We start from the raw sequence: 9,142 nt of genomic DNA on the forward strand, positions 1-9,142 counted from the left end.
ACCAACCTCGCAAAGCTCGACCGGACCCACCTGGTCGTGATCGCTTCAAGGGGTCATATTGTCTCCCTCCGTTCCTGAAGGAGGCTATCCTGCTGCTCGCACCGGGTCACGACACATTCCCCGAGCTCCCCCTCATTGTCCCTCGCTAACTCCATGTGTGTGTGTGTTCGTCTTTAGTTTCTTTTAATTCCTGCGTCTCCGTCGTCGTCACCTCTACCTCCTTTAATTTCTCCGTCACTTCGTTTATTATTTCCGTTTGTTCCTGGCTCCATTTTCCTTCCCATTTGAGTTGTTATTCCTCTCTGAGCCTCTCGAGTTGGTCGTTATCTTTCCGGAGTTTTTCCATCTCCGTAGACTCCAACTTTGCTCTCTCCTTGAGTTGGTTAATTTCAAACTCATATTGTTTTTGTTTTCTACCCCACCGTCTCTCATGTTCTTCATTCTCCAAACTCATCGTTTCTTTCAATTGGCTGATTTCCTTTTCCTGTTTTATTCATCGTTCTTTCACTATATCCGCGTACTTCAACCTTGCTTTCTCCTTTAGTTGTTCTTGTCCCTCTTTTTGTTTCCTCTTCCACTGTCTCTCATGCTCTTCATTCTCCAATCTCATTGTTTCCTTCAATTGGCCGATCTCCTTTTCCCGTTTCATTCGTCGTTCTTTCACGATCTCCGCGTACTTCAACCTTGCTTTCTTTTTTTAGTTGTTCTTGTCTTTCTTTTTGTTTCCTTTCCCACTGTCTCTCCGTCATTGTTTCCCTTTCAACTTGTTCACCTCCTCTCGTATCGTGCCAATCTCCTTCGCCATTTTGCCTTTTGCTTCCTCCAATTCCTTCTTTCGTGCCTCTTGCCCTGCCTGGAGATTCAGCCCCATGTTCTGCATCTCACCCCGTAGTGTTTGCATACTGTATTTGCATCCATGTCGCCCCTCATCGCATCCAAATTGCCGTTCATCTTGCACGCATTTTCATTTATGTTTTCCTTCATCGCTTCCATTTTGCCATTCGTGGCTTGTAAATCGCCCCACAGATCCCGCGTGTTTGCATCCATCTTGGCGTCCATATCGTGCGCATTCATTTTCATTTCGCTCATCAACGCCTCAAACATCTCCGTCATCCGATCCGTGGGTGGATTCACACGTGGGGGACGTTCGTCCGCCGCCCCAGCCACTGCGCCCATTTCGGACTCTGCATTTATTTGTGGGGAATAGTCAACCTGCATAATGGGAGTGTCCTGCACGGTGATTTCGGCCTGAGCCATAGATTCGTTCATTTCTAAATCTAAACCACCCGCGCCTGCTCGCCTTGAGCTGCCATTTTGCGTATCGGTTATTAAAATTTGAACGCTCGGAATTTAATGGAACCGGGGGGTCGCCTCGCACACCCTTGATCCGGTTCCGTTAATTTCGCTTGGAGGAGGATGAATATGAATCCCACGTCCTGACAACAGTGTTGTATATTTTCGCCACTCCAGCATGTGGACGACCGCCTTTAGCTCAATTGCGGCCGCATGTGCCCACCGAACGTGGCAATTGAGTCGCAGCTTCCGGATCAACGCCAAAACTCAGCTATGGGTGTTTTTAACACACCATAAACCAGCCAACTCTTCTATCCATGTGCTACAGGGTAGATCGCCGAATTGTCGATGCATCTAATTATTCACACGGACATAAATTCCGGGAGTTTATACCTCGATGGAGCCTGCACGAAAGCGAGCCGCTTAAGCAGCACGTTCCGTTTGCGATTGCCGAGCTGTTTTATATCGCCAAGCCCCGTCGGACCAGATGTACGTTTTATCGGCTTATAATCAGCCAGTTAATATCCCGAATGCAATTATGGCAGTCAATGGCAAAAAGTGACACGACGAGCAGGTTAACATTAAAAAATGGGGAACATTTATTTCAACACAAGCAATGCAATGAATGGGGGGGGGGGGATAGGGAAAAAGACACGAGCAAAAACCTACAGCCGATGTCTATTATGTAATGTACATGTACTTAATCAGTTTGTTACATATGGACAAGGCGCCACAGGCTTTCATGCAAAACCTAAGAAAGAAAGGAATAACCGGGCTCGTGAGCCTTTATAATTCACTCGGAGCAGGGATGACCGAAGGGGCTCCGAGAGACTGAGCGGGCTACCTGGTTCGGCGACCCTCAGAGTCTCTGCCCGCACTCCAACCTCCGAACTCTCCAACGGGCATCCAACGAACCACACAACCAGCGCAGCGCGAACTCAAACGCTCTCTCCAAACACTCCTCCCGACTCCCACTCGTACTCCAACTCGTTCTCCTCAACTCGTTCTTCACTCGTTCTCCAACTCCCGCTCGTTCTTTCTCGTTTGTTCTTCTCGTTCGTTCTCCTCGTTCGTTCACCAGCTCGTTCGTTCTCCAGCTCGTTCTCCAAGCTCGTTCTCCAGCTCGTTCGTTCTCCAGCTCTCTTCCCGACTCCACCACACCATCGTTCGTTCTCCAGCTCTCTTCCCGAATCCACCACACCAGCGTTCGTTCTCCAACTCATTGTGCAACTCGTTCTCCAACCCATTCTCCTTTGTCGATGACTCGGCATCTCTTCAACCGCTCAACAGCCTTGTCCGCGAGCGAGCATGGCCCTTTATAGCCCCCGGAGCTTCGCTCTTTCACCTTCGACCCTTCACCCCCAGCTGGCTCTGCCCCTTTCGCCGTTTTGATCCGATCTTGCCGTCAAACGCGGCCGTGTTAAGAATCACCGTCTTCACGCGGACGTGTTTGGAATCACCGGCTTCACGTGGTTGTGGTGAAGATGGTGAGGAGGTGATAGCGGTTGTGGAGAAGATGGTGAGGAGATGATAGGGGTTGTGGAGAAGATTGTGAGGAGATGATGGCGGTTGTGGAGAAGATGGTGAGGAGATGATGGCGGTTGTGGAGAAGATGGTGAGGAGATGATGGCGGTTGTGGAGAAGATGGTGAGGAGATGATGGCGGTTGTGGAGAAGATGGTGAGGAGATGATGGCGGTTGTGGAGAAGATGGTGAGGAGATGATGGCGGTTGTGGAGAAGATTGTGAGGAGATGATGGCGGTTGTGGAGAAGATGGTGAGGAGATGATGCCGGTTGTGGAGAAGATGGTGAGGAGATGATGGCGGTTGTGGAGAAGATGGTGAGGAGATGATGGCGGTTGTGGAGAAGATGGTGAGGATATGATGGCGGTTGTGGAGAAGATGGTGAGGAGATGATGGCAGTTGTGGAGAAGATGGTGAGGAGATGATTGCAGTTGTGAAGAAGATGGTGAGGAGATGATGGCGGTTGTGGAGAAGATGGTGAGGAGATGATGGCGATTGTGGAGAAGATGGTGAGGAGATGATGGCGGTTGTGGAGAAGATGGTGAGGAGATGTTTGTTTTAAATAAAAGATAAAAAAGAATAACACTACCTCAAAGGTTCACAGCCCGACACACAAATAATCCCTGTTATACATTGGTGGGGAAATCTAACCTGGAACACACACTTATCGACTTCACTGATCTTCGGTGAACCTGAATGGTGATCTGTGAATTTCCACAACCGTAACAATATATATATATATATATATATATATATATATATATATATATATATATATATATATATATATATATATATATATATATATATATATATATATATATATATATACACATACATACATACATACATACATACATACATACATACATACATACATACATATACATATATATAGTTACGGATCAGGAAACCATATGCATTCAACATACAGATGTCCGAAAAGTCAGTTATGTCATGAAGTATGCGGGTAGTCAGATCCCTTTCCTTTTATCCAGTGGAAGAATCAAAGGCGTGCATTGCGATTTCTTTTAGTTAGGTTATTACATCTAACAAGCCATCTTACAACCATCCCATCTGCATGACCCCTCGGTCCATCACGATCCACCACCAACCAGCTGCCTTCTCGCACCCTGACGTGCCAAGGCAAGATCTCGCGGTTCTGGTTTCTCGGCTCCCACAAATGTTGCAACTCTTTCACGACGACCTTTGCAACATTGATACTGTTGCTGGTCAAGTATGAACCCGCGTGGAAGAGTGGCTGGGGTTTCCCGGCAGGGGCCGTTGTAGCGTTGATACTGTTACTCTTCAAGTATGAACCCGCGTGGAAGAGTGGCTGGGGTTTCCCGGCAGGGGCCGAGGCCCCGCCCCGGAAGGGTGGGCCATAGGATCCCGTCCAATAAAAGGCGGACAGCGAGGTGTGTTTCACCAAGGGCCCCTCCCTATTGAGGGACGTCGATAAATCCCCGAGCACTCTGTGAGAGCAGAGTTTTGGTGGGTTTTTGCTGTCACGAAAGGGGATTTTGCTGTTACGAAGGCTGTTAAGGGGTGGTAACAGTGGTTGTTACGAGGGCTGTCACGAGGGTTGAGCAGAAGGTCGGCGAGGTGGCGAACGTGTCTCTGCTGGCCCTCTACAACAAAGGAAAAAGCGACCCCGACCCCCCTCCGTGGACCCCGGCCATTCACCACCCGAGCTCCGCCACGAACCTCGACTCCCACACATGCGACTGGGGACCAAACCAGCTACCATTGTCAGGTGCTGCAGCATGGAGTACCCCCTTGCTCCGAAAGCCAGGTACCCATCCAAACTCTGACCCCCAGCTTTTCTCTCACCTCGGCTGCCATGGTCCAATAAAGAACTCTGGGTTTATTTTCATGTGTGTGTGTGTCTGCGTGTGGGCCCGTCTTGAAGTAGAACTGAATAAGTGTTTTTGGATCATTGTAAATATTTCTTGCATATTCGCGTGGTCTTGCTTTGTGTCTTCATTTACTGTAAATAAATCATCACAGAAATGTTCCCAGTCCGTTTCCGTCCCTTCTTGAATTGGTCCAGCATGGTTTGGATCTGAGCTTAGGCGGGGTTTTATCCCCGGTAATCGGACAATTGCAGCCGGGATGTCCTGGGCAGGCCCGCTCGACTGCATCCGAGCCGGAAAGGTGGGTGGCAGAGTGGTAGTCGGTAGGTGTAATTTTACCGCTGCCGGTAGAGTGAATCTGGTTCGGCCAGGCGTTCCGAGGGCGTGGAGCCCCTGTAGCCGAGACTGTATGGTTACTTATGTACATTGGATATAGACAAAATAACCATACGGCACGCGGTCGAGATATTGGCGTTCCACGGTCGGTTAAACGACCCGCTGGCTCGCGGAGTTATCCGAGCGACGGCCTCCATTTCCGGGGAGTCTTGTGGAGATGACGTAGCTTTCCCCACCTAGTGGTCGTTCTCGCCACTGACCCTCGGCCCACAACAATATATATAGATATATATACATGTATATATATATATGTATATATATGTATATATATATATATATATATATGTTTATGTATATGTATATGTATATATGTATATATATATATATATATATGTTAAAAAAAAATATATATATTAAAATAAATAAATAAATATATATATATATATATATATATATCTATATACTGTATATTTATGTGTATATATATATTTATATATATATATATATATATATATATATATATATATATATATATTCATATTTTTATATCTATATATTACAAAAACTCATCTTGTATGTATGTTCCTGAAATACAGCCAAAACGGTACACGATAGCACAAACATTTTAGGGCCACCTTACTCATCATTCTTCTTCAGTGTGCAGTATCAAGTTTCGTTCAAATCGGGCAACGAAAAATATTATTAAAAAATCAATTGCCGATTCAGTCAAGTACTCTTCAGGAGTATTTGATCAACACAAACAACCTCAGCAGTATAGTTCGCTGGAGCTATCTTTCTTTTATTATTATTATCATTATTATTATTATTATTATTATTATTATTATTATTATTATTATTATTTTTAACTAGTGCGGGCCCGTACGTGCGTGGCCGTACGTGCAAAAAAAAAGAAGAAAGTATTGTGACCTCAATCGTGACGTCATAGCACGATGTCCTGTCATTGGTTGATAAATAAATGGCCGTAACTTGGGAACCGCTTGTCCGATTAATATCAAACCTTGAAAAGGCATATCCTAGTGCGGGCCCGTAGGTGCAGGCCTGTAAGTACGGGCCCGTAGGTGCGTGCCAGTATGTGCAGCTTCGTCCCTTCGCTCTCGTAAACGACGACTGGATTGGGGCAATATTTCAATTAGATTGGACCAACCGTATCATAAATGGCCATAACTTGGGAAACACCTGGGAAACATACTCAGGTCCCCAGCGTCAATTGAGACGTCATATCAAACGAAGAAGAAGAAGAATTGTGATGCCCCCTCTATCTCGTTTCCTCTCTCCCCCCTTGTCTCGCCCCTCCTCTCTTCCCCCTCCTCTCTCGTTTCTCTCTCTCACCCCTCTCCCCTGCCCCCACTCACACCCCCCTCTCTCGCCCCTCCTCTCTCCCCCTCTCTTGAATTGTGACGCCCCCTCTCTCTCGCCCCTCCTCTCTCCCCCTCTCTTGAATTGTGACGCCCCCTCTCTCTCGCCCTCCTCTCTCCCCCCTCCTCTCTCGCCCCTCTCTCTGTATATTTATTCACAAATGTCTTCCAAGCACAACAATTACTTCAAACCTTGGGAAAAAACAGCTTTCAAACCCTTGGGAAACAGCTGTTTCCCTTGGGAAAATTCAAACCTTGGGATTAATTAATAATTTGAACAATGAATTCAAACCTTGGGAAACACTTGGCAAACAGTTGAAACGGATGAAGAATGATATCAAACCTTGAAAAGGCACATACTCAGGTCCCCAGCATCGATTGTGACGTCATACCAAACGAAGAAGAAGAATTGTGACGTCAATCGTGCAAAAAAACCATTAATTGTGACGTCATCCGTGATGTCGTAGCACCGTGTCCTGTCATTGGTTGACAGACGTTATTGGTCATTATTGGTTGACAGACAATATATAGGTCGTTATTGGTTGACAGACATTGGTCATTGTATCACGTTATTCTTTTTATTACTGCCAATTATTGTGCTATTATTATTATTATGAATATGCTGTTATCATTATTCTGAGATATCTTTGGGAAAAAATGGCATGATAAGGTGGAACGACACTTCAGCTGCGATATATATATACACCTTTCCAACACTGAAAAAAGCAATAAAATGGCCGTAACTTGGGAACCGCTCGTCCGATTAATATCAAACCTTGAAAAGGCACATCCGCGCGTCCCCGGCAATATTCCTGGAAAGTTTCAATCAAACCGGACCGGCGGTTGTCGAGAAACGGCAGTCGCAGACACACACACTCACACACACACACACACACACACACACACACACACACACACACACACACACACACACACACACACACACACACACACACACACACACACACACACTGCTGGAATTATAGATAGATGATTTTCTTTTTATCAACCGCTGTCACAACAGGAACCCAACGGGTTCACGGGTCGTCAAGTATATGCTGTATATATATATGTATATATATATATATATATATATATATATATATATATATATATATATATATATACATATACAGTATATATACATATACAGTATATATACCTATATTTATTGTTGCAATTCTGGAAACCGCATTCTTCCAACACCAATAGCAGCCAAAATACAGTGGTTCCCAGTCAGTTATTTCATTCATGTACATTCAGATAGTCCCTTCCTTCTTGTCTCTTGGGACAAAAGGGTCAGTGCGTTGTGTAAATCTCATAGCGAGGTCTGATTAAACCTCTGAACCTCATTCCAACTCTGCCTTTTTCTCAATACCTGAGGTAAATCCAAGCAAGTGGTCCTCGCGAGGCCGGCAGGCACTCCGCTCAGACACCCATCTGTAAAAACTGCGGAAAAGCAATGCCAAATGCCCCCACTGCACGGAACACATGCAGCCCAGCGGTAATTTCCAACCAAGGACAGCAGTAGAAGCCCACAACAAACGCCAGCACTCCACAGAGCACGTGCAGTACAACGATAACGCCCCATCCATTGTTCAGGCGACTCAAGGAGTAACCAACACGACCGCGTCGCTGCAGGAATGCCGTGCCGAGGAAATAGATGGAGTGGCACACCAAGGTTTTCATCAACTGGAAATACATGCCTGTGCTCGAGTGTGTCCATTCTTTCTGGGCAGCTCTTTCACAGCACCCATCGTGGAGCTCAGCCCATCATCGCCATTCCCATCCAACAGAGCAGGTGGCGTTTTGGTGGTTGTACAGCTTTGGCCTGCTTGAGGCTCCAGGAGAAGTAGGCCCTTGGGACAATACAGTAGAGGACTACCACTTTGGGCAGCATGGCTGGTTTCAACACACCTTTGCAAGGTTTGGGAACAGAGCAGATGAGTGCAACAAGAAGGACACTTCTCATAATCACTGAACACACTCGTAACGCTGATCTATGGATTCCCAATTTCAAGTTCTAACTCATAGCAATCATAGGGTTCCGCCTCTGAATCAGAATCACCGGAAGGAGATGCTGGTCGAGAAAGCATTATTTTTGTAGACTTTCTCTTTAAATAAGAGGCAATTAAGGCTGGCAGTACGGTAGTGGCGCATTTAACAAGTACAATGATAATAACAATCCAAAGTAATCCCGGAAAAATCCATTGTAATAGACGAGTTCCCCGTCCTCTGAAAATCCCTTCATACCAAGAATAGAGCCCATCCTTAGTAAAATAATCATGAAACTTAGCTCCTTCTTGCTTAATTTTGTCTGCTATGCTTACAATGTGCTCTGAGTTATCAGGAATGCAGGTACAACATTCAGATTCAATTACTGCACATGTTCCACCCTGAGCCGCGAGGATAAGATCAAGGGCAACTCGGTTTTGCATTGCGACCGCGTGCAGGGCGATTACCTCCGAATAAATACTGACCATGCCCAACGCAGTTTTATTTGCAAGCGACTCGAGCGAGGTGGCTAACTCTGCCAGCCCCACAGACGTTTGCCCTACCCCGTAGTGAGGAATGAGAATCATGAAGAACAATTCAGTTGATGTAAAACTCCGTTTACTTCGTTTTGAATGCTCGAAAGATGACTTGTTGAGCAGGCGCATGTGTGGTATAATGAATGACAAATAACACGATCTGGTCCAGTTAAATGGAAGCCATGGATAGGCCCGATTTCCGCACACAAAGTTGGTATTGTTTAAAGC

The sequence above is a fragment of the Eptatretus burgeri genome, chromosome 2 (genome assembly GCF_056783735.1).
Source record: "Eptatretus burgeri isolate ZD-2024b chromosome 2, Ebu_testis_v1, whole genome shotgun sequence".
In the NCBI taxonomy this organism is placed as follows: domain Eukaryota; kingdom Metazoa; phylum Chordata; class Myxini; order Myxiniformes; family Myxinidae; genus Eptatretus; species Eptatretus burgeri.